Source organism: Vidua chalybeata, chromosome 3 (assembly GCF_026979565.1).
Source record: "Vidua chalybeata isolate OUT-0048 chromosome 3, bVidCha1 merged haplotype, whole genome shotgun sequence".
Taxonomy (NCBI): Eukaryota; Metazoa; Chordata; class Aves; order Passeriformes; family Viduidae; genus Vidua; species Vidua chalybeata.
The window spans coordinates 106,699,870-106,723,803 of NC_071532.1; the positions used below are offsets into that span (position 1 = coordinate 106,699,870).

The 23,934-nt window shown below is 43.0% G+C and overlaps 1 protein-coding gene and 1 non-coding gene across 3 annotated transcripts in view; both read left to right on the top strand.

Annotated features, from left to right (window-relative positions):
- Positions 1-23,934, top strand: part of EVA1A (eva-1 homolog A, regulator of programmed cell death) — a 201,737-nt gene that overhangs the window by 120,043 nt on the left and 57,760 nt on the right. The window lies entirely within an intron of this gene.
- Positions 2,290-2,361, top strand: TRNAC-GCA (transfer RNA cysteine (anticodon GCA)). The gene has a single exon. It is a non-coding gene; the product is annotated as a tRNA-Cys (tRNA).

Here is a 23,934-nt window from a genome sequence, read left to right on the forward strand (position 1 = left end):
AGTTCTGACCTATGCAAAGGGTTTCTGTTGGCGCTACAGACAGAAACTTTTTCACATGCCAGTATACCTTACTGCTCTTCCTGTAGGTTAGCTGACTTTCACCAAGTTGGGAAACATCCATAGAGTGCTGTGAGTGGAAGTGACATATTTACCTCGCCTTGTCTCCTTTCATCCCATTTTAGACCTCAAACTGTCTAACAGCATTAGGAGGCCCCACAGAATGAGAACTTGAAGTCAGTACTGCTGGATTTACTGAATCTCTGTGCTATCTCCTGACACTAACATTAACTGAATACATCAGGAATGGGGTGAATTTTTAGGGATATGGGAAACAGGAAAATCTTAGAAATGAAACTTGGGAAACCAAATCTGCCTGCTATGTTTGTCATGCAATTAGTCAAGGAGCTGCCTCACAAAGTTGTCTCTGAAAACCAGAAGAATCAAATGAGAACCAGAGGACAGAGGAAAATATGTTGTATTGATCTTTGCAAATGAGCAGCAGTCATTAAAAGAGTTAGTAACTATCTGATAAGTTTGGCTTCCATGTCTAGAGAAGGGGTCTAAATAAGGAAGGAAGAAGAATTTGCTGTGCCATGCATTCACATGGAGCCCTATGTATATTAGCTAAACCTCAAGAGAGTTGCCAAAATGGAATGTAAATGGTGGAAAAAGGAGGGGTGAATTTTGTTGTCATGGAATACTGGAGAGAAGACTAAACAAAGTAAATCTGTAAGCAGTTAAAGCAAACCTCATCCCTGGTGAAGAAGAGTTTATTGAATTTTCTGTGTGACTCAGAACACACTTTAGTTATTAATTTGATTCCTTTAGTGGCATGTAGGAAGGATGCAGCCCCTCTACACATGTTGACTTCACCATGAAAAAGAACATGGATGACACACACATAGATTTGTAGGAAGGAAATCCAGACAAAACTTAATCACTTAGCTTGATCCAACTGCAGGCCAACTAGATGAAAAGAATATGGTCATTTAATCTGTATAAATAAGATGTCTATTCATGTACTGAGGCAATTAATGTATTGTTTCACAAAGACTGAGCTGAAAATTTAATTTAAATTGACTGGAGATGAGGATTATAAAGCAGACTGAAAACAGGCTGGAGGCACCAGAAACACGTAGTGATGAATAAATGCCAAGACTTGGTGGAAGATACTTCAGGGGAACAGAAGGGAACAATGTTAGACTGGTTTTGTTTAAGATCCATATTAATGGTTTGGAAGGAGGGTTGGCTATGGTAGGTCTTTGTGGGATGGTGCTCATCTTGGGAGAGGTCATGCTTTCCAAAGCTCTCGTACTAATACTTTTGGATGAATCAAAATCACAGCAAATGGTGCCAAAAAGTTCAGTCTGGGGACCTTACCCAGAGTCCCAGTGTCCCAGATGTTACCCATCTACCTGTCTGTGGATGCTTTCCACAGAAATCTCAGTCCATGTGGTTCACCATTTAGAGCAAACAAATTCTCTTAGTTTCCATTAGGGTTTAGCCTCTCCCTTTTATTTAGATGTTTGTCTGACTTTGCCTACATTGGATTCTCCATACCAGAGCCTCCTGGCTGACCCCATGGACATGCTGTTTCACTGTCCTGGTATTTGAACATGTATTGTGATCCTAGCAAGAATCTTGATACTAATAAATATTTCAGACAGAGGGCTGGTGACACAAGAGGGACCTGTAGAACCTCTCTTTTCTTTCCTTACTAAATTTACTGCTCTCCAGCCTGTTTCCAGAAGCCTGGGAATTACTCAGTGAAAGCTGAACTTCAGGGCTGTCCTTTGGGAATTATCACCATTGCTTTGAGATGGAGATTGAGATTGAGATGGAGTCACCAGACCACTGTTACCTCTGACTGTGGGTGTTCAGCTGCCATGCTGAGGGGAGAAAGGCATGGTGCTGGCTGAGAAAAGGGGTGGGCAATGCACCTGGCATTGCTCTGCATATCTGGGCAACCCTGTAACCATATCTGGAAAGAAGTGTAGAGAAGGAGCTAAAGGGAATGCAGAGCAATTTTCCCATCATTTTGCAATCCATTGGCTGGCACTGTCCAGCACTAGCTGTGAGGTTCAGTTTTTATTTGTTCATAAGACATTGCTGAGCTACTCCAGAAGTCCTACACCCCAGTGTGTGTCTTCTACAAGGCTCAGGAAGAAATGCAGTGAGGTTGTCTGTGCTGGACCAGTTCTGCAAGGCTGGTTCATACTCATGCTGTGAACCCCCTAGGGCAGAGAATATCCTAATGGGTTTCATTTACACAGACTAGTTGCTCAGGCAGGGGGTATAGCTCAGTGGCAGAGCATTTGACTGCAGATCAAGAGGTCCCTGGTTCAACTCCAGGTGCCCCCTCAGGTGCTACTTTTTAGGTCAGATATTAGAAAAAAAAAAAATCTTTATTGTGAGGGTGGTGAGGAACTGGAACAGGTTCTCCAGAGAAGCTGTGGATGCTCCATGTCTGGAAGTGCTCAAGGCCAGGTTGGATGGGGTGTGGGCAACCTTGTCTAGTGAAAGGTGGCCCTGTCCATGGCAGGGGATTGGAATGAGAGGATCTTTAGAGTCTCTTCCAACCCAAACAATTCTTATGATTTTATGATTTTTTGTGATTTTAAGGAAATGCACGCAGTGCTTAGACACTGAGTAGCAGGGTTGAGATTATGAAGGAAATTAAAGCATGAGCAACCAAAAACACAGCCAAAAAGCAAGTAAAGATGGAGAGAAGGAGTGAGTGTTAACCACAGGAGCACATTTACTTCAGCCCCTGCAAGAATCTCCATTTCCTCTGCGTAGTCTTCTGGTTTGGGTACAGATACCGCAATCTTAGGGTCACAAATGCCAAATTTCCCTCTTCTTCTCCAGTGCTTGGCTGAAGGAAACATTCCTCACATATTCCTGTGCTTAAGTGAACATTGGTTTGGGTCTTGAGTGGGAGGGATGACTAAGGACTAAGAATTAATTGCTTGATTAATTCTCTGATTATTCTTTACAAGTATTAGAAAAGGTGTTATTATCTATTGAACGATCACTATTTTAATTGTGCTTTGATGAGAAGAGAAAACAAGGGAATCAGTTTCTCAGTGTGGTCCATTAGTAGTGTATTAAAGAGAAATGCAGAATCCCATGAAACTTTTCCCGAAGATGACATTTATTAGGTTGTAAAATAACCTCCCAGAGAAGCATTTGAAGCCCTGTCACTTAATGGATAAATTACCGAGGCCAAGAGGCCTTAAGACCTCCCTAAATTAATTGCTGTTTGAACTGGAGTGAAAATTTTAAAAAGTTGGTTTGAAGATTCCCAGTGATTGTAAGTATCTCACAACCCTTGCAAAATTATCAAAGAAACCAGATTTATATCCATTCTGAACGTCTAGATTTAACTTCTACTTACTGGCCACTATGAGATCTTTTAAGGTTGAAGAAACTTCGTTAGCTAATTCCAGTTCTCTCTTTGAATACTCAGAGTCTGTGATTAAGAAACCTGTCAGCCTTTTCTTTGTAAAATTAAAGAGGTAAATCTTCTCATTTCTTTCTCCTTAATGAGGTTTCCCAATTCTTTATTCATTCTTGTGTCTTTTCCCTCAATTATTTTTAGTTCCTCAGTACCTGCAGCCTTTAGAATAGGCTCTGAATACCAGCAGCAGTTGCACCAATGCCAGGCTGGGTTGTTATATAATTTCTTCTTTTCTTCTACTTGGTTTTACATCTCTAGTACATGCATTACGCTGCTGAAGATGTCTGTGTTACACCACTTAGATTCTATCACTTTCTAGGCTTTTTCCAGTTTGCTTCTGGCCTCCTTTCTCATGCCTGAGAAGCAAGTTTTCCACTGTTTAATCTTATGTTCAGGTCTTTTCTGAAATTCATACTGTTGGCTTGTGTGCAGTTTCTTGAATTCCTCTCTGGATTGGTTTGCTTTATTGTCCTCTGTATTCCATGCTGCTTCCCAAAATTCCACAAACTTGCTAAATAATAGTCTAACCTTTTCTTCTGTGTCAGCAATAAAAACACTAAATAGCAACTGGTAAGACAACATCTATAGGGGGCTGAAAGTTCACTAGCTGAGTGAACATTTGCCATTTACTATTTAATTCGGAAAGCTTTCAGCTGGTCTCAAATTAATTTACACTGTACTATGTTTATTTTAAACCAGCCAAGTATATTACTCAAGAATTCAAATTTGGTGCTCTTCAAAAGCCCATTGCCTCAACACTATTACTTTTATCAAGCTCGTTTGTAGGCTCATCAAAACGCGAGACTGGATTAATTAATAAGACTCCTTTTCCATTACACGTTGTTAATGTATATCAATTATTTATTTGTTGAGCCCTGTCACAGATATTCTGTGATTTTGCCCGTGATTGATGTGCTGTAGACAAGCCCAGGATGATAGGTCTAATTATCCCTTTTTAATGTGCATGGTGTATGGAGAGCATCCACTTATTTACCTCCTAAAATCTTCCTCAAGTTTCAGGGAAGCATTGTGTTGCAGTGAGTTGGACACATACATAACAAAAAGCTACTGGATTTCACTAAGGGATTTTAATTTTTAATACGATTCTGAATTTGTCTGTTGGTTTTTATTATTGTATCATACTCCCTTCTGAGTAGCTGTTTGCATTCAAAGTCTCTTGGGTATGTGCTTCTTGAGAAAAGAGACACGAGCAATCTTTGGAAAGATCTCCTGACCTGGTTTGAACCCAACTATGTTATTTTCCATTCTTTTCCTGCACCCATCAGATGAGCATGGGAACATCTTCTGGTAGTGCATTAGGCAAAATGATCATACATCTTTCAACTATTGTTTTTATAACCTCTCCTCTGGGGAAGAGTGTTTGAAGTGCAGCATATTCTTAGGATTTTAAGGCAGTTTGACTTTTGTGAAATGTGTATCCTCTTACATATTTTAGAATTACAGCATCATTAAGGTTGGAAAAGACCTTTCAGATCATTAAGTCCAACCATTAACCCGGCACTGCCAAGCCCACCACTAAACCATGTCCCTCAAACCCACATCACATCTTCTAAGTATCTCCAGGGATGGAGACTCCACTGTTGCCCTGGACAGCCTCTTCCAATGCTTGACAACCCTTTCAGTGAAGACATTTTTCCTAATATTCAATCTAAACCTCCACTGGTGCAACTTAAAGCCATTTCCTCCTATCCTATCACTTGTTACCTGGGAGGAGAGACTCATCCCCAGCTCGCTACAACCTCCTTGCAAGTACCTCTGCCTTTTCCTCATTCTTTTTCATGATGTTTTCCTCTGCTTCCAGTAAAGGATGGAGATTCTCGACCCTTCTTTGGTTGGAAATATATTTATATTTATTTTTTACTGTTTTTTTTACAGCAGTAGCTGCACTTTTATTTCACATAACAATGCAAAAGAATTGAACCATGTACCTTTAGTGAAAGGGAATTGGATTTGAAGTAGTCTGCAGTTCCTAAAGGAATTAGTTCCACCATTTTGGTAAGACCCTTTTTTCTTTTCCCATTGATCCAGAGGATCATAGCTGCTAACCATTGTCTTCTTCTGGTCCTTGACTATGTCTTGGAGATGTCCTAAGTGCAGAGCACAAAGGTACGGGCACAGAATTCCAGAGTTCTTCAGGAAACTGGAATAGACAGTGCAGGAGGGATTTGCTGTGCCATGATGCTCTCAGCCAGATGAGTTTCTTGTATCAAATATCTCTGTGCCCATACCTGTCCCATAGATACATCCACCTCTCCAGCCTGACATGACAGACATTACTCAAAAATAGCAGAGAATGGGAGCTTAGCATCAGCATTCCCTGTCAGCTCAGCTACTACCTGTTGGAAAGAAACCCTCCTTCTCTGAGGCACTGGGGATTTCAGGGTGAAATGTTACAGTGGCATAAATTAGGAAGGGGGAATATTTGATTCAGGAATCTTAGCTCAGATCTGGAACATGTTGGCAAAGCTGAATTCTGGGTTTGCAGATGAGCCAATGATTAATGGCTAAAACCCAAGAAGAGCTGTGTTATAAATGGAGAGATTTGTGTTATTTCTCACAGAATATGACTGTGCTTCTTTGCAATGGCCAGTTTTGATACACACTGGAGTTACTAAGAAGGGTTTGCCAGCTGATAACAAGTTGAGGCAAAATTTATAGGCTTCAGGGAGGTCAGATGGGTTTTGTTTTATTTGTCCTGGTGTTGTTATTTTTTTCTTTTCTTTTCTTTTTCCATTTCTGTCAGCTTGCTTACATGGTAAGCCCCTTGCTCAAATTCATCACCTTCCTGAGGATAGAAGAGCAACTCTGAGATACTGAAAACAATTAAAACTTAACATGACATGATTATAGACATCTAACAAAACTCCTTAAGATCAGCAATTCCCAAAGTTCCCTATTTTTGAAACCACGGTACAGTTTCCCTTTGCACATCTAGGTCTGTGATTATTTCCAGTTTGGGACTCAGGGATCCATCTTGGTTTGGGAACCGCTGTTCCTGCCCTGTAGGGAGTAAACACTTTCCTTGCTGAGGGTCACAGTCTGCACTTTTTGTAACTTCTATTAAAAATGAGAAAGCATCAGCAGTGCAAAGCAAGAGAGAGGAAGGATTTAATCACTTTTCTGTCTGTTCCTACCTTTTCAATTTTCAAGAACAGGATCCTTGATCTCCTGTTTTCTTCTATAGCACATGGGACACACTCGTGGCTAAGTATTTACTGGATGGATTTGGATTTGGGAACAGGTCTTTGGAATTAAGAACATGGAGAATTTTACAGGTTCCCCAGTGAGTTTTGCACCTTGATTTAAATAATTGTTCATTGAAAATTTATGTCACTTTCATCAACTTAGTGCAGCAAAGATGGTGTTGGTATCTGTGGTACAAACTGACTGAAAATCCATCCTGCTATTAATAAATGGTGTCTGCAAACACAGTGGCATTTTACTGTTCTTAAATATTTGCCTGCTTTTGGCTGTGCTGTGGAAAAATAATGCCTGCTGGAGTGTTTCTGCCTCTGCCTGTCTTCTGATTGTGACCTGACATGAACTCGTTTATGTAATGCTCCCTAGCAGCAGAGCTGCTGCTGGAGTCAGGGCTGTTCTGTGACCAGAGGTAGCTCCACATCCAATTTTAAAGGTTTATTGAGCCATTCAACTTAACAAATGTGATGCCAGGAAGGAGAAGGTTTCTTCCTGGGCATATCACTGGCACTGGAAGCCAGGAGTGTTTTATCTCCAATTCCTGTGTCAGGCAAGCTTGCAGAGAAGGGCTGTCTTTGTTCTTTTGTCATGTTGTCAAAGACTCCTCATTTTCTTATTCTGCAGTTCCTCCTCTCCAGCAGATAAGGGTGAATATTGCAGTGAGGTGACTTCTGTTTGATAGGTGTCACCATGTAGGTTGGGAAGATTTGATGCCTTAGCTCAGGATGGTGGAGTTTCAATCAGTTGCCTTCACAGGAACTTGCTACAACAGTCCAAGGCTCCTGTGGCTGATGTTTCATGGCTTTGGTGTCATCATCTCTGCAGGAGTCAGTTTCAATGTGACATAATAAACAATATTTAGTTTCAGGCCAGGAATTTTCTTCATTTGTGCTTGTGGAAGCCATGACTTCTTTAATGTAGCACAAATCTAACATATGCAGGGAATAGACACCCTCCAGATGTGCTTCCAGGCCTAAATCCAGGTCTAGAAATCCATACCATACTTCATTCAAGAGCAGCAAGAGGAGGGCCTGGATACCCCTTTATTTCTTTGAGCTGCCTCCATATTTCAAGAGCAGAGGCTTTGCAGCATGAAACTGTAATTTAAGGATATTCCTTTGCCTATTTCAAGCACTCAGTTATTTGAATTTTAAGAATTAATTGCTCTCGGGGTGGAAGTGATGTGTCTCAGCTGAAGTCTGTTTTAAAATAATCTGCTCATGATCAACTGTCTGTGACTAGACATCTGGCAAGAATCATGTGGCAAGAATCAGATCTCTAAGTCCAGCATACCCCCCTGAGAGGAGTTTAGACTGCTCCAGTGGATTGTGTTCCTGGGACAACAATTCTGTCTCATTTCCATGCCACAGACGTATGCATCCATACACAGCAGACCTCAATGGGCACCAGGTATTCTGCTTGGTTTTTCTCAGATGCTAAAGCTTATATATAGGGCTTTCCCCCCTTCTGTTTTCTTTCCTCATTGTCTTTTGTTCTTAATTTTCTTTCTTCTCCACTTCACTTTCTATATGGGTAAAATGACATGTCTCAGCTTAGAATTTATGTTCACGTGTACTTGTCTCCTGTTCATGCTCATGATGGCTTAGAAAGCCTGAAGGGAAATTCTGTAATTTAGTGTCCATTCATGTGTGTTTTCAGTACTTCCCATTAAACAGCAACATGCAGAAATGTTGGCAAGAACAGAGATAACAGAAATGCTGTCCTCATTATTCCATGGAGTACAAAGCAGGAATTACAGGGACAAATTTGCCTTATTTTCTTCAGGAACATTTAATCTCTTCAAAGGCTCTCCCTTTGACTGCTCAGGTTTTCAATCTCCCTGTGAGCCGCTGCAACCTGGAATTGGGAGTGTTTGGGCAGATGGTGTCAGAGACACCTCAGCTTCCATCCCAGCCAGGGAAGCTCTGAGAAGTGCTGTGAAACTCAATTATATCCCTGTTTATATTCCCTATATCCTTAGTTTATATTCCTAGAGAATACAGAATACAGTATGGTATGGAGATGTTTGGGCTGGCTCCACACGGAGTCAGACTGATGTGCCTCTGGATGGGGTCCATCAGTTCAGCAGATGATGTACCTGCCATCATTTCACTGCATCTGGACCAAGCTGGTGCATCTCCCTACCAAGTGCTGTCCTGCAGTGTGACTTAGCAGAGCTTGGTAGGGCATCAGCTTGGAGACCTCTCCATGTCGTGACACAAACCAAATAAAAGCAACAGGGCAGCATCCAAATTTGTATTTCATTTGGGAGCATCCTCAAAGGCATTCAGTGTACTTCTGTCCTTTCTTTCTTAAGTGTCTGTTATACCTCTGGCTCTCATGGCTTAAGGCAAATTTTGCCTTATTGGCAAGCTACCTCATTTTAATAAGCTTTTATTTTGAATTTGCAGGACATAAGCATCATTTTGGTTTGCTTCAGATGGCCAGGGCTGTATTCTACAGCATAAAAACCACTGGTAGAAAGCAGGGAGTGGAACTGATTCATCAGTAATAGCATCTCAAATGCATTTATTTATTTCCTAAGTGCTCTGGAAAATGCTTTCCTTGAAAACCACAAACTGTGACACATGTGGATTGATTTTTGTGGTTTTTGCTGAATATAGAAAGCAACAACTCTGTATCTAGAGTGACTGGAGGTGTGGAGACCTTGCTGACACCTCTGTGACATAGGATCATGCAAGCAGGATAAGGTCATACCAGAAAACTTGAAGGAATCTCAAAGCAGGATCTTACAAAGCTTGCAAGATCAAAACCCTCAGTGTTCTGCATGCATTCTCCTTTCCAGCCTCTGGAGCCTACTTCCTCAAAGAGAGGTTAAAGGAAGAAAGGTACTTTAAAGTTCCTCTTTGTAAATGAAATCATAATTGATGGAAAATTAAAGCAATTGATGTAATATAAACCTCCTGGTAACTGGAGAAGGTGCTACAGAGGTTTCCCAGCAGTTATACATCAAGAAACATTCTTAATCTCCTAGATAATGTGGAAAAGGAATGATATTTATTATCTACAAGTCCTCACAAGCTGAGGATGCACTTTATAAGACTGTATTTGGCTCCCCCTCCTTTTCCTTCTTTATTGTAATCCTTCACCATGGATCATTTTACATCCAAACTCACCTTCATCTGTTATCATACTTTGGTGATTTATCGGCATCACAAAGTTCTGATTAATAAGGCTAGAAGGACATCCATCAGAGGATCTAAGAATGTGTGATCATTTCCTCTCAGGCTCTCATTAGCTGTGGCTGTCCTTCTGGGAGTTTTATCTTTGTCTTTCTATTTCCAGACTAAAGCACATGAGGCTTAAAAATAATATTCCTACGATTAATCTTTTGTTTCTCTTACCTTTTAAAACCTTTGGTCAAGATGGAATATGATCTCCATGCTGTCAGCTGAAATAAGTAGAAACAACCCAAACTATACAAATACACACTTAATGAATGAGCAGGCAAGTCAGAATAACAGATTACTTGATTCAGCCTCCTTCATTCTAGATGGAAAATACAAAGCTCTACAGATAATCCTATGATCATATAAAATATTTGTGGCATAGATAGGAATTACACTCAACAATGTCTTTTCCAAAAGAACTTCCTTTTTCTTTATATTGCTTTGATATAAAATGACATGAGTTGTGGTGAAATACCCCTCTGGTATTTTCAGGTTGCTGTGCTTAGTGAAGTGGGAAAGGTTTTGTTTCAGAGTTTCTATACTAAGCTCTGTTTTTAATGAGACAGTCCTAGGTTAAAAATACCTTCTGAAAGCAACTTCCCACGTCTTTCCTACATCAGTGACAGATTGGAGAAGAAAATGTGGATTATGTCTGAAAGTGATAAGGTGAGGTTAGAGGTCTAGCCAAAGTCAAGTGCTAGGGAGTTTCAGCTGTAGAGAGCTGATGCTTTGAATTATAATCAAGTGATTAATGTTTCTAATGTGAGTGGGTTTGGGACTTACAAGGACTTGCAGCAACAGCTTGGATAAGAATGGTGAAACCTGCTTTTAGAGTTATTTTATTTATAGCACGTTCATTAGGTTGGGCAAAATGGACAACATGTGCTTGTGTGGTTAATGATAAATCCATGTGAGGACTAAACTAGTCTGCTGAGTTATGAGAAAGCCATTTGTAGGTCAGATTTTTCTGGAGAGAGACAGACTTGAGAGAAACAATTCCTATCTGTTTGGGGGTAGGGGAGAGCAGGGAGAGGGGAGAAGAAGAAACCAGCTTTTCTCCTTTTGTAAAATACATAGGAAGTTATATTACATAAATGTAACACAACATTCATTAGTTATGTATGGTCATTAGTTATATATATTCATTAGATCTTCATTAGTTTTTAAAGGTCATTTGCCCCTGAAGTTTATGTAGCTGGCTTAATAAATGCCAAAAATAGCATGGGGAGGAGCATATATGCATGGAAATTATTAAATTCTTTTTTTTTTAATAAAATAGCAGATAATCTAATGTTAACACATGAAAACTGCAAAAGCCAGAAAATAATACATCTCTGAGGCATTATAATTTTTCTTGTGGGATTCAGACAATCTAGAATGAAATTAAAAGTACTGAAAGAAAAAAAAAATGTTATATAAGACTATTCCTTCTGTTTGAATTCACCACACCTTAATCCTGCTGCTGTAAGCAATTTAAGGTACTCTTTCAAACAGAAATAGTTTCCCCAGGTGACAGTATAGTTAATAAACCCAGTATTTTGGCACACGGTTCATGTTGTGGTTTAGTTATAGATCTGCCAAAAGGATAAAAAAAGATGGTTCCCTTTCTCTGTCCTTATTCAGAGTTGTGCAGGTCCTTCAGCCACAGGTCTCACTGGTTTCCACCAGAGACCATGATGCCATTTGGACTGGAAAAATAAAAAGTAAATAAAAGCAATATAAACAAAGACAAACAAGTAAAAGAAAATCCTTATAAATTCCCTTTATATAGCAGCCAAATGTGTAAGTGAGCTATTTCACCCTAGCATCTCAATTTGCACATTGCACATCCTCACGAATAAACAGGCAAAATCTGTCAATTTGCAACAAGCTATTTCCCTTCTCTACTCTTATTTCAAGGTAGAAAAGGAAAAGTGATGTTCATTTTCAAAGAAACAAGTTGCCAAGTGATTATTCTCAAATGTGTACCTTACCTCTACTGGGTGTTGCTGCAGGTGCTATTTGTGAATGAGCTCAGATTATCAGAAGACACTTTCAGAAAAGATGCCTGATTATTGTGAGTATTTTTAGCGAAAGAAATGGCACTTAGTGCAGAGATATTTAATTATAAATATGTGTATGTACAACAAAAACAAGTACAGGAAGCGCTTTCAGCTTAATTCCCTTTGTAAAGTTATTTATTACTCTCAGGACAGTCAGTTAATAAAATACATGGTGGCTTTCCCCCTCCCTTGACACCCTATAATCCAGAGTGGATCCCTGTGGAGAAGATGTACTTCAGTGCCACACAGCATCTTGGGCTCCAGTGGTAACTGCATGAAAACTTAATGGCCTAATCAGAGTTTACCTCATTTAGAGCCTACACAAGATGACTTGTTTCTGACATCAAAAATTGTGACAACACTATTACAATATTTATTTTATAGATGTGAAATAATCCGTGTTTTGCTCTGACAGGTAAACACGTATTTTATTTTTGACCCCCTTGGTAGACACAGAAAATTAGGTGCAGAGATTGCAATAATTAGCTAGGCTAATAATCCTGGTGCAGGAGGGTCAGCTCCAGAGGGAATTCATCTCACCTGTGTTAAACTGTGTTTGGATAAAACAAATTATCCTCCACAAAGGCCAGTCTCTATTAACTAGAGAGGGTCACTACAGATATTTAGCTCAGATCTACCCTTGAGCTGTCTAAGCACAGTGCAGATACATCCCACTCCATGGATTAAAACACTGTTTTTTGGAATGACAAGCAAGGACCAAGCTCTAGGAATAGATGTGCTCCTTACCTTGGAGAGCTTACAGACAAAAACCAGTGTCTGAAGTACAAGAAATAAGGATGTTAAAGCTGTGTGGAAAAGTCTGAGACTCACAGGGCAAGCCTGGATTTACCCAAGGCTTCAGGATGAAGAAAAAGTCTTGTAGGTCTTTTGCGTAACTTATCATTCTGAAATTAGCTATATTTAGTTTATTGGTTAAGTTAATTAAACAGCACCAGGGCCCTGCCACTGGAAAACTTTTATGGTGTTAAATGTTATCATGGTCCCTGTTTATCCCAGGGTGGGGCACCAACTCTCTGGCATAGCTTGACCAGTAGCATGACCTGGAGATTGTTCCCAACAGGAAGTCTGCATGGGCTCATTCTTTTTTGGAAGTTAAGGGCATTTAGTCCCCACTGTGCATGAGGCTGTGCCTGCTGGCCCTGGGACCAAAGACCAGCCCTGACCCTGTTTAGTTAATCTCTTCCCCTTCTCACTTTATTATTTGACCTCTTCATGATCAGATCCATGGGGAAGCAGCTATGGTGTGCTGGGCTTGATGCAGGGCTAGCCTTACTTTGAAATAATGTGGTGCTATCTAATTCCCTTCTGCTGTTCTCTCTAATCTGTAAAGACCTCACAAATCTGATTTTGGCCTGGTTACCCTAATCTGCATCATGGGCTGCCCAATTCACTGACTTCAATGGGCCACACTGGACTGTGTCAGGATTTGGAGCTAATACTTGTTTTTTTGAGCTGGTTGAGCAAACAGATCTGCAAGATCTCTTCTTGACAGTGCAGTAGCTCTGATCTGAAAGGAGACACAGCTTTAGACATCTGTTTTAAGGGCAGAACTATTCTGAGCTTATTTAAACTTGATACAAGGCTCTGTTTATATTTCTTTGATTAATTGAAAATAACCTCTCATTAGGGAAGTGACAACCGATACCGTATGATTGTGCTCAAGTCATTCACAGGAGCGAAAAAAATACACCAAAGGTTAGGCAGGTCAAAGCCCTTTTTTGGATCAAAGCATATGTTGAACACTGTATAAATGCCAAATCTGAAAGTGTTTTGTGTTTAAGGTTGAAGTTTGGAGTAAAATGATACTATAACAATAAATCCCTAATTCAGCTTATTAGGTTGCTACTGCATTCACAAAGGCCCAGAAAAGAGAGGGATGCATCTGATGGAGCAACTGGATAGGAGTCCAAGTCTGTTAAAAATTTACAGTATAGGTGAGGTAATACCACATCCAGGTCTGGTAGGCACATTTGAAAAAGAACTTTAATGCAATGGAAATGGATCTTGAAAGAGTGACAGGCACGGTTTGTGGTTTGTCTATAAATCTGCCTTACTGTGAGAGACTAAAAAAGCTCAGCTATTTTTATTTATTCAGGACAAGGTTATGAGATGACTTGTCTGTGGTTTTGTAAAGCTGAGCTTGCATGGCGAGGGAGCAGCAGGCTCCAGTTTCCACTCAGAGCTGCACAGCTTGGCTGCTTTCAACCAAAATATTGGAGGGTCCCCAGCTATGCCTAGGCTTGAAATATTCCTGCTGTTCTGGGGGTAAACTGAGGATGGGCTGTACCTTGGTGGGCTGCAGCCTTCTCTGTTCGTGCCTGATCTGCAGCTTCCTGGAGAGACTGATGAGTGATGGCCAGGGTTGAGGGTGGAGAGTGAGGCCAGACAAATGCAGATCAGAAAGGCAGCCCTTCTTTTTGACAGGGTGATAGCCACTGAAATAACTTATCTGGGGTGGATTGTCCTTCTCTAAAAGCCTCTGATTCAGGGGGGAATGTGTCCTTGCATGATGTGCCATAATTTGTAATGATTTAGGTGTTGCTTTGGGACACCATTCTATGGCTTCAGGTATGCAGGTGATCAGGCCAGGTGATGGAAATTATCAAATGAGTGATCTCACCTGGTCTTAAAATACTCCTATTAAATAGGAATATTTAAAAATTCTTGGTTTAGTGGGAATATTATATTCCTATAAAACTGATTGGTAAATGGAGACATCTCCGTGAGGCAATCCTTAGCATGAGAAAGGTAAATTTTTAGGAAAAAAAATCTCTCACCACTTTCATATTTGTAGGCAGAATGGCTATGTTTATACTTGCTTTCCAGGAAAGAGTTAAATCTGCGCTTAGACCTGGGTTCCAACCGTCCCTACGGTTTATTATATCTGGTAGGACATCTTTCAGTAGGGTGAGGAGTGATACAGCTTCTTCCAAACAACCTTCTATTCAATCTACAGTGACCTGATTGTGTGGGCACCTCATCCACCTTTCAGCAGTGTTGTGGGAACCAAATCAGGAAGATGAGGACCGCTTAGAAAGCCCCATGGGCTCCTATCAAAGAGTTTATGGCACTGCCTACTGCAAGGGCAGGTGGGATTTGCAAAGAGCCCAAAGTCAGGCTAGGTCTGGGCTGCCTGAGAAGGACACATCTTAGGTTCAAAGGATGATTTAAAAACTACAACCAAGTTCAATAGCTGCTGTGCCCTTGCACCCAGCATGTAGAGAGGTGTTCAGAGGGTTTGCCTTGCTGCACGGATAGAGTGGATATTAGGAAAATAATCCAAATAGATTAGGGATAATGCTATTAGAAAATCAATTGGATTGGACATCAGGAAAAATTTCTTCACTGGAAGGCTGGCCAGGCACTGGAACAGGTTGCTCAGGTGGAATCACCATCCTTGGAAGTGTTCCAGAAATGGGTAGGTGTGATAGCTGGGGATATGGTTTAGTGGTAAGCATGTTGTTGTTAGTTGGACTTGGTGACATTTGAGGTCTTTTTCAACTTTAATGATTTTATGATTATATGATTATGAAGTATCCATCCAACTTTGTTCAATAAAGGCAGCTTCTTGCATCCATCCAAAGGTTTAATTACACACTCAGTGTGATTTTCTGCTTCTGTGAGTCGTGCCACTGGCACATCTCGCGGATGCCTGGGCTGCCACTTGTCCTGTTCCCGAGGCGTGCGGGGCCGTGTGCTCCTCTCCAGGCTGGGCACAGCCCCGCAGGAGCCCCGGCCCGTCCCCTCTGCCCCGGGAGCTGCGGGCAGTGCTGCATTTCCCTGCAGCTCCCGCGGCAGCAGCTGCCGCACAGGATGCAGGGGGGAACCTCGCTCCTGCCTTCTGCCCTCAGGCACAAGCTGGAGCGTCCGAAAGCTTAGAAAAGCCAGGAAACTGCTGAAAATGGCATTTTGCTCATCGCACCACTCCTGCTCAAGTAAATAAACTCTGATGGGAATCCCGCCCCTACCCCCTTCATTCTTTGCTTTAATAAAACTTGTCACAGTCTATTTTTTTTTCCAGTCAGCAGATTTTTACGCTGGTTAATGAGGGGGAAAAATTTCTCTTCCCCCCCACCCGCCCCCAGTTGCATCCCCTCTCTTTCATGTCAGGGGCCAAGTTAGGATTGGAGCCTGGTGAAGTTTCTGTGTCATTTCCTGTTGCTGCCCTCCCCGACACTCGCTCCGCGCTCCAGCCCTCCCGCAGACGCGCAGGGCGTCCGCCCTCCCGGCCGGCGGCTTTTGGGGAGGATGTGACAGCGCTGGGCACTCCTCACGCTCCCGCCTGTCAAGCCGCATTCCTGCTCCTGCTGCCCCCACGGGCTCAGCTCCCAGCCCGCTGCCAGGAACGCCAAGAAACCGAACGCTGGAACAACTTTCTTCTCTCCACGCAGCTCGCTGTACGTCCCAGGCTGCTGGGAACCTGAGGCGGTGAGAGCAAACCCATCCTTCTCTCGCAAACTTCGCCGCCGCGCTCCTCCTGTCCGTGAAGGTGGTGGGGAGCGAGGCGGCCGGGGGATGCCGGTGCTGGGTGTTTGGGTGGGCGAGGGGCTGCGGGGGGCCAGGGAGGGGACAGGAGCCCCGTGAGGGTCTCACTCCGTAGGACAGGTCAGCTGCGAGGGCTGGCATTAGTGCTGTTGTGCTGGTGGCTTGATGTGACTGACGGAAAAAGGGCTGTTTAACAGAGGGGGAGAGCAGCACGGAGATGTACAGAAGCCAGGCAGGCAGTGAGCGGAGGTGAGGCAAAGAGCAGGGGCTGCTCAGCCTTTTCCCTTACGTGTTTCTCCTTCGGCTTCAGTTTAGTGTTCCCAGGTTTTTCCCAGAGCTGGCTTGCAACAGCGTTCACGGGGTTTACGAGTGTGTCCAGTCCCGGGGATTGCTTTTCTGAGCAGAAAGAGCTGATACATGTGGAAATTTGTGTTACCCTCGCTTGGAGGAGCGGGCACAACTCAGCTGGCATCTGTAAAATCCTGCCTCTGTTGCCTTTCCTCTGCCATTGCCTTATTTGCTCGCTGAGCACACGTATATTTGGTAGGAAAACGATACAAACGCTTGTGCTTTCAAGTGGAGCAACTGTGACTTCATGTACTATTTCTGTCATTCCTGACTCGTTCAGTCTTGACTGTTTCTTGGACAAACAAGGCGTAACAAACTGATGGATAAATCCCGAAGCATGTGCTGGAGCCGGTTCCTGGAGCTTCCAGAGTTAAAAGGTTTTCTTGAACTCACTGACACAGGGCAGTAAATCTCAATGTGTCAGTAAGCGAGGGAAAAAGCGCTTGCAGAGCATTACACACCGGCAGATAGAGTCAGTGCTGCACAGCTCCGGGTCTTCACAGGCAGGATTAGCTCCCAACACTTCCAGCTACCCAGCAGCATTTAGAAAGGTTAATTATATGTACAATATTTACCAGCTAATTGTAAGTGGGGCAATAAAAACCTTGGTGTTGGCCCCAGGAGAAATGATCCCAAGGCGTTGTGTACGGTGTGTTTACCTCCTATCACTGCTTGATTCATGTTGCTCCCTCAGCTCCCTCTCGTTTTATGTTGGTTTGGCAGTAGAGTTCTCTCTCTCCCCCATTCCCTAATGAGGAAGTGGTGAAAAAGGTACAAGATGGGTATGTAGGAAAGGGGCTTTGGGCTCACCCTGAGCACTTTAGTCCCCCTCCCCTGCCCCCAGCCAAGGCACATCTCCTGCCATAACTGGGGAAAGTTCAAGCTCCCTGTCCAGCCTTGGCACCCCTTGTCTTGCTGCCATAAGCAATAGGGGACCCAGGAGACATTTAGTGACAGCTTTGCCTGGAGCCAGTTTCTAGGTAAAAGCTCAAAGTTTCTTTCACAGTTCTTCCATGAAAGGCACTTTTTTTTTTTTTTTTTTTTTTTAATCGAGTTGAGTAGGAAATCCTTTTTTGGATCTTCCAGTCTCCCAGACTCTTTCTGAGTGTTGTGCTACTGGAGAATTTAACAAAAAGTATTCACTTTCAGTATTCTCACAGCAGGCTTATACATGTACTGGTGAGCTGGTCTCGAGGGTCTGTGCTACCACACACAGCTTCATCTGAGACAACTTCTGGGTGTTGCTGGAGTTCATGAAGGGCCAGGACACTCCAAAGGCAGTTTGGATGTAGTCACCTTGTTTCAGAGTGTAAGAGAGTTTAATAATATGTAGGCGTCAGGCTGTGCCAATTGGCTTCAGGGCTGAAGAATGGGCTCTGGCAGGGGTTAGTTTACTAGCAGAGACATACATAGCCAAAACTGAGTAATGAGCTCATGTAACAGAGGGAGGAGAGAAACTGTAGCAGGAGTTCCTCCCAGCACCTCCTAGGAGCCTAAGAAACAGCATTTACCTGGAGCTGTGCTCTGTATTCTGGATGTCAAAGGAAATGGGGTGACAGACTGGCACTTTCACAGGAGTTCAACAGGCAAGTCAGCTCTGAGGTGAATAGAATCATTGCCTGTGCAAGGTGGCTGGGGGGCTAGCTGAGCTTCAGGGGCTACTTTGGGTGCTTGAAGGGGGATAGGACCTCCAGTCCTTTGGAAATCCACCCACATATACAGCTGTTGAGAGATGAACCTCTGTCTCCGGTGCAGTTTTTGGGAGTGGGTTTCTAAACTATCCCAAAACTTTACCTATGTGCCAGTTGGGAGTTGAACATAATTTCATCCTTATTTTTTTGGATTTAAATGTGAACTCACTTCATTTTAAACTGAGATCACCCTGCTGATTTCAGTGATGTTATTCTTGATTTACAGCAGTGGAAGGCAGGTAAGAATCAGTTCCTTAATATCTACATTTTTTTTCTGACACTTGCAAAGAAGAAAGCAAAATAAGAGAAAACCACTCAGGGTGAGATCCTGATGGGAACTGAAGGGTCTAAAGTACCACCAAGACTTTCCTGGTTTTGTTTGATGTTTTTGTTTTTGTTTTTGTGTGTTTTTTTTTTTTTTTTTTTCCTTACTTACCCTACATCTCAGCTTTTTCTTCTGTCTATAGAAATTTGTTCTGTGCATAAACAAATGCTGGGTCCCTGTTTTTACGCAGAACTGCTGTAAGAGCAGCAAAGCTGAGGTCCCTGTCCTGTCTCTCTCCTTGTGCAAGCGTGCTCTCCACACCACACAGTGCTCGTGTAGCCTTGACAGATGAGCCAAGGGATGGCCATTCCAGTTCTGCTGCTTACCTTGGGAAAGTGCTCTGGAGCCCAACAGACTTTACTGTCTGGAAATATTTCCTGTTGCACAACATAAATTGTCTCTTTCAGTTTAATCCTGTTGTCTTAGATTACCTCACCAAAGTATTACCTTGAGTAAAGCCTCTCTCAGCGGCCACTGCACTGCAGTGGGGGAACCAGTATTCTAAGAGGCCACAGGGCGTGAAGACTCTGCAAGAAGGTGGGGTGGGCACGTGCTTCTCTTCCCCCTTTCTCATCTTGCACAAGGGCAGGGCAAACAAGTCCTGCTTTTTAACATTGGGTCTGTGCGACTTCTCATCCCTGAGCCAGATCCCTCTGCAGCTCCACAAACCCACGATGGCCACTGAGACCCCCAGAGAGCTCTCCCATCACTGGTGGCTTCTTATGGTGCTGGTGGTCCTTTTCTCTGAGCTGCTTTTTCCTGCTTCAGTGCTTGAGCTTGGTGTGGTGCTCCCTGTCCTGCCCTGCCCGAGCTTGCTCCAAGGAGTCTGTGCTGCTGCCCACCAGCATGTTGGCTGCCATCTGCTTTAGTTTCTCACAGCTTCTCCTGGGGAACAGCAGCAGCATTTGGGGTAGCCTTGGCCTAGTTTGTGGGTGCTTCCCAGCTCCCTGTGCTTCACCATCTCCCCAGGCTGAATCAGACACTCTGTGTTCATCTGCTTTGCTCTTGCTCAGCTCCAGCTCCAGTTCTCATGGTATTTAAATGCTGATGCACAAATTTAGGTAACATTTACACGCTCTAGTGAGTCTTCAGCTCGCCTGCACAAATTTCTTGTTTTTCCTTCTTCTAATGCAGTGCCACTACCTGAGGACAGTGCTGCCTCCTTGCTCCAGGGAGCTGCTGCTCCCCACTCTGTTTATGGGACATTGCCATAGCAATGAGAATGTGTAGTGGAGATGGTCAGGATTAACCAGACCATATCCCTGCTACTGGCCAAACACAGCCAAAAAGGTGCCTTGCTCCTTCCCTCCCCAAACAGAATCCTGTTTACTTTGGCTATTTTTAAACATATTTGCTGGTGGAGCCTGGAGCTCGCTGTCAATCTGAGCCTTGCCACACGCAACCCACAAGTCTTTAAAATGGACTACTGTGGAGATGGGAAGGACAGTTTTTGTTCTGTCCCCTGGCTTGGGGCTATCTGCCATGATGTTGGTTGTGGCAGTCACTTGCTTCCTAGTAAATCAGTTAAAGGCAACAAACTTCTCAAAGTCAGAAGCTTTCTCTCCTTCCTCCTGACTTCTGGACTTGAACTGATGAGAAGGAGGTGAGAGGCCTCTGTATCCCATCAGCAATTCCCTCAATCATCCCCTCCCTCCCTGGAAGTGTTATTTTTGGTTAATTCATACAAGTCTGGGCCTCCTTGGTCTATCCTGTGGGAGGAAGCTCCAGGCTGGAATTTTGTAATAAAAGCCAGATTTTTCTCTGGAGGCAGAGTAGAGGAGGCCACTCCTGTTGCTCCTCCAGTTCTTGTTAGTTCTTGATCAGCTTAATCTGGCAACTGTGAGATGTTTTCTTTCTCTGCTGAGAATAAATTTGGCCTCTAAGGAAGGTCAGTGTTGTGGTGCTCACTCTGAGATACCTGATTTCCACAGAGCCACTGGAGGAAATCACAGCTCAAGCTGTTTGGACCTCATCTTCCTGATGGAAGTTCCCAGCAGTTCACTGGGCATGAGTCTCTGAGTGCATCACAGGCCATTTTCACTCATGCAGAACCATGGCTTTGCTAAAAACAAGGAGTTTCCCTCCAGTGTCCTTGGCCAGAGTTAGTTTGCTCTTAACCTTAGGAGCAGGGGGCAGTCTGTCCCCTGCCACACCAGCAGAGGCTGGTTTTCACTGGAGCAAATATGTTTGTGTACTTGCACCTGGGAAAGTTCTCAGAGGTGTTCTGTGGTTATGAAAAGAACACAGATTTGGCCTCTGATTTCCTCTGTGACCATGATAATTCAGCCTTCTCCTCCTTCACTGACCATTGGCAATGGAAAGAGCACTAATCCCTGCTCTCTTCTCTTTGCCTGTCCTTAAGTGGGGGTTGTTGCCATAGGGGCTGGTGCAGTGAAAACCTGAGAACATCTGAAGTTGCCATAATTTAAATATACAGGTGCTATCTTAAATATATCTAGGGAGCTTACTAACTAAATCTGAGTTTTCTTCTTGGTCATCAGACCAAGGATGGAGACAGCAGCTGAATCTGACCTATAATCCTCACTGGTTACTTCTCACACTACCTGTAAGATGGTCTTTTGAAGCTTCCCATCCAGACTTATTTCACTAACTTAATAAAATCTATATTGTGCTCCTTTTATTTTACTAGTCACTGTGATTTCCCCTCTCACATAGCCTAAACTATGCTTGGACTACTTTTTTTTTTTTTTTCCCTTCTTCTTTATTAATGTATCCATCGACTGTATAGTCTTCAGAGATTTATTTTTCTATAATGAAATCAGCCTAATTTTCCTGGCGAGTGTACTGCATGAATGACACATTTAAATATGTGCTTTCAAGTCCAGTCCTTTCCCTCAGATATATTACTTTACACTACATTTGTCTGTGTTAAACTGCAGTGCTGATTTACTACATCAATGACCATTAAAGACTCCAATTCCTCTGACTCCTGTTTTGTTGTTTCTCATTGTTTATTACCCACAATTATCTGATTTTTAGAATAGTTGGCACATTGTAAGCTGAAGTTTCTTAATTATTTTCCTCTGCTTGATACAATGGTTACAATTAGATTAATGTGTATTTAGTAGATTTGGATTGCAGAGTAAGTACAAAAAGCTCTCCTGGGAGACATGAATGTAACAGCAGTGCATGGTGCCAGGTGTGCACAGGAATGAAGGGGTAAAGATGTGCCCAAAGTATAGGGAAGATCCCTTACCTCTCTCCCACAAGCAGCAGTTGGAAGCAGAGAGTGATCAACTGTCAGTGGCTAGGCTTTTTTTTTTCTTGAAGGCCTTCCTTTTTTTTTCCTTGAAGAGCTCTGTAAGAGTTTTCTTCCTCTGCTGCAATTCAGAAGTCAGAAGGGTGCTCTCCAGCCTGCTAAGGAGGCTTGAACAGCACTAAGCCTGCAAGATCTGAGATACGGTCAGCAGGATTCTAAATAGCTTTCAGTCTTACTGTTTAAACATGCAAATTGGGAATTCCCTTCATTCCCTTAGTTTCCTTATTTGAAGAAGCCCAAGCTAGGCAAACCTGCCAGGCATGCTAATGCTTCCTGACAAACTGCTTCAAAACACGAGTTTCACGGAAGGACAGCAACAGTGCAGCAGAAACCCTTCCCAGAGAGACAGAAGTACACCTTAGCCGTAGTTAAGTCAACCTCCACCTTCAGGCTGTGCTTCCCTGCATGGGTCTGCATCACCTGTCCTTCAGGAGGTTGCTGTGCCAGGTGGTGAATATCTCATGCACCACTTGTGAGAAATTCCCTGTGATATTTAGGAAAGTCTTCTGTGCCATGTCAGTCAGCTTCTGAGAGGAGCAAGCCAGGAGGCAGGTGCTTGTTCAGATACATCCCTGGTGTTTCCAGCTGACTGGCTCGCAGCAGCTCCTCACTGGGCACACTAGGGAACACCTAATTGCCCTTCCTAGACCCTCTGTCTCCTTGGACCCTACATGTACAGTATGGGTTCTGAGTCACTCCTCAGAAATTCAGTGCTCCTGACTCCTTCTGACTCTGCTGAATGCCTCAATGCTTAAAATAGGTGCTCCAGGTCACACTGCTGGGTGGGATGGCTACAGGTTCACTATTGTGACATGTGGGTAAGGCTTTTATTAAATGTGGCTTCAAGTCAACTTTCCATACCTCAGGTTTTGTGGGTGCAAAGGACAGGCTACAAGCTGGGGAAGTATTCTTGACCTTAATCATTATTTGCAAAGCAGTGTGTGAGGCACTGCCTGTTGTTACTAAGAGAAATGATGCATGTTAGAAGGGGATCATATGGCTATCAGGCCATGCAATCTGGCTTTATTTTCCAACAACACTAAATACTTGCTGATTCTGTCCGGACCTTGCCTGTAGTTTTCTAGAGTTGTCTCTGAGGCAGGAGCTTTCTTGCAAGAAAAAAAAAAAAAAAAGCAAAAAAAAAAAAGCAAAAAAAAAAAAAGCATCAGGGCCCTTGTTTGCTCTCTGCACAGCTTTGACTGTGCAGCTGGCTGCCAAGCATCACACAGCAAGGCAGAGCAATGCTTGTGAATCACCATGGAACAACATCAGACGAGCCAAATGGACCCATGTGATTTTAGGCAGGGCTCAAGAATTTTGTTCCTTTAGCTTCAACCCAGGGGGCATATTTGTTCATTTTCCTGGCACTGTAACAATGATAAAGTCTCTGCACCCATTTGCCCTGAACTGGTATGGTTTGTTCTCTGAAACATTTGCTGTTCCCATTTTGTGTGACAATAACAGTTACAGGATAAGTGGAGATTTTGTGGGACCAATTCTCAGGTACATTAAGCTGCTTTCACCCCCTCCTGAGTATATAAAATGTCTTTAAAGCAAGTGTAAATGGTATTGACTCCAGAATCAGATGAATAGGTTCCCAACTGTGAAGTGAGTATGTGTTGCAAACTTTTGTGGGAAGATGAATAACTAAATTGTCATCTCACCCTCTGAGACAGGTGCTTAGGACAAAGTGCTGATGTCTGGTGGCCACAATGGATGTTAGAGGAAAATTTTAGGAAGGTTGAAGTACCTGTATCTGAAGACATTGATGCATGATCAGTGGTTCATGCACTTGACACATGCAGGTTCCTGAGCCTTATCTGGTGGCTACCAGTAGGCTTGGACTAAAATCACAGAATCATGGAAACACAG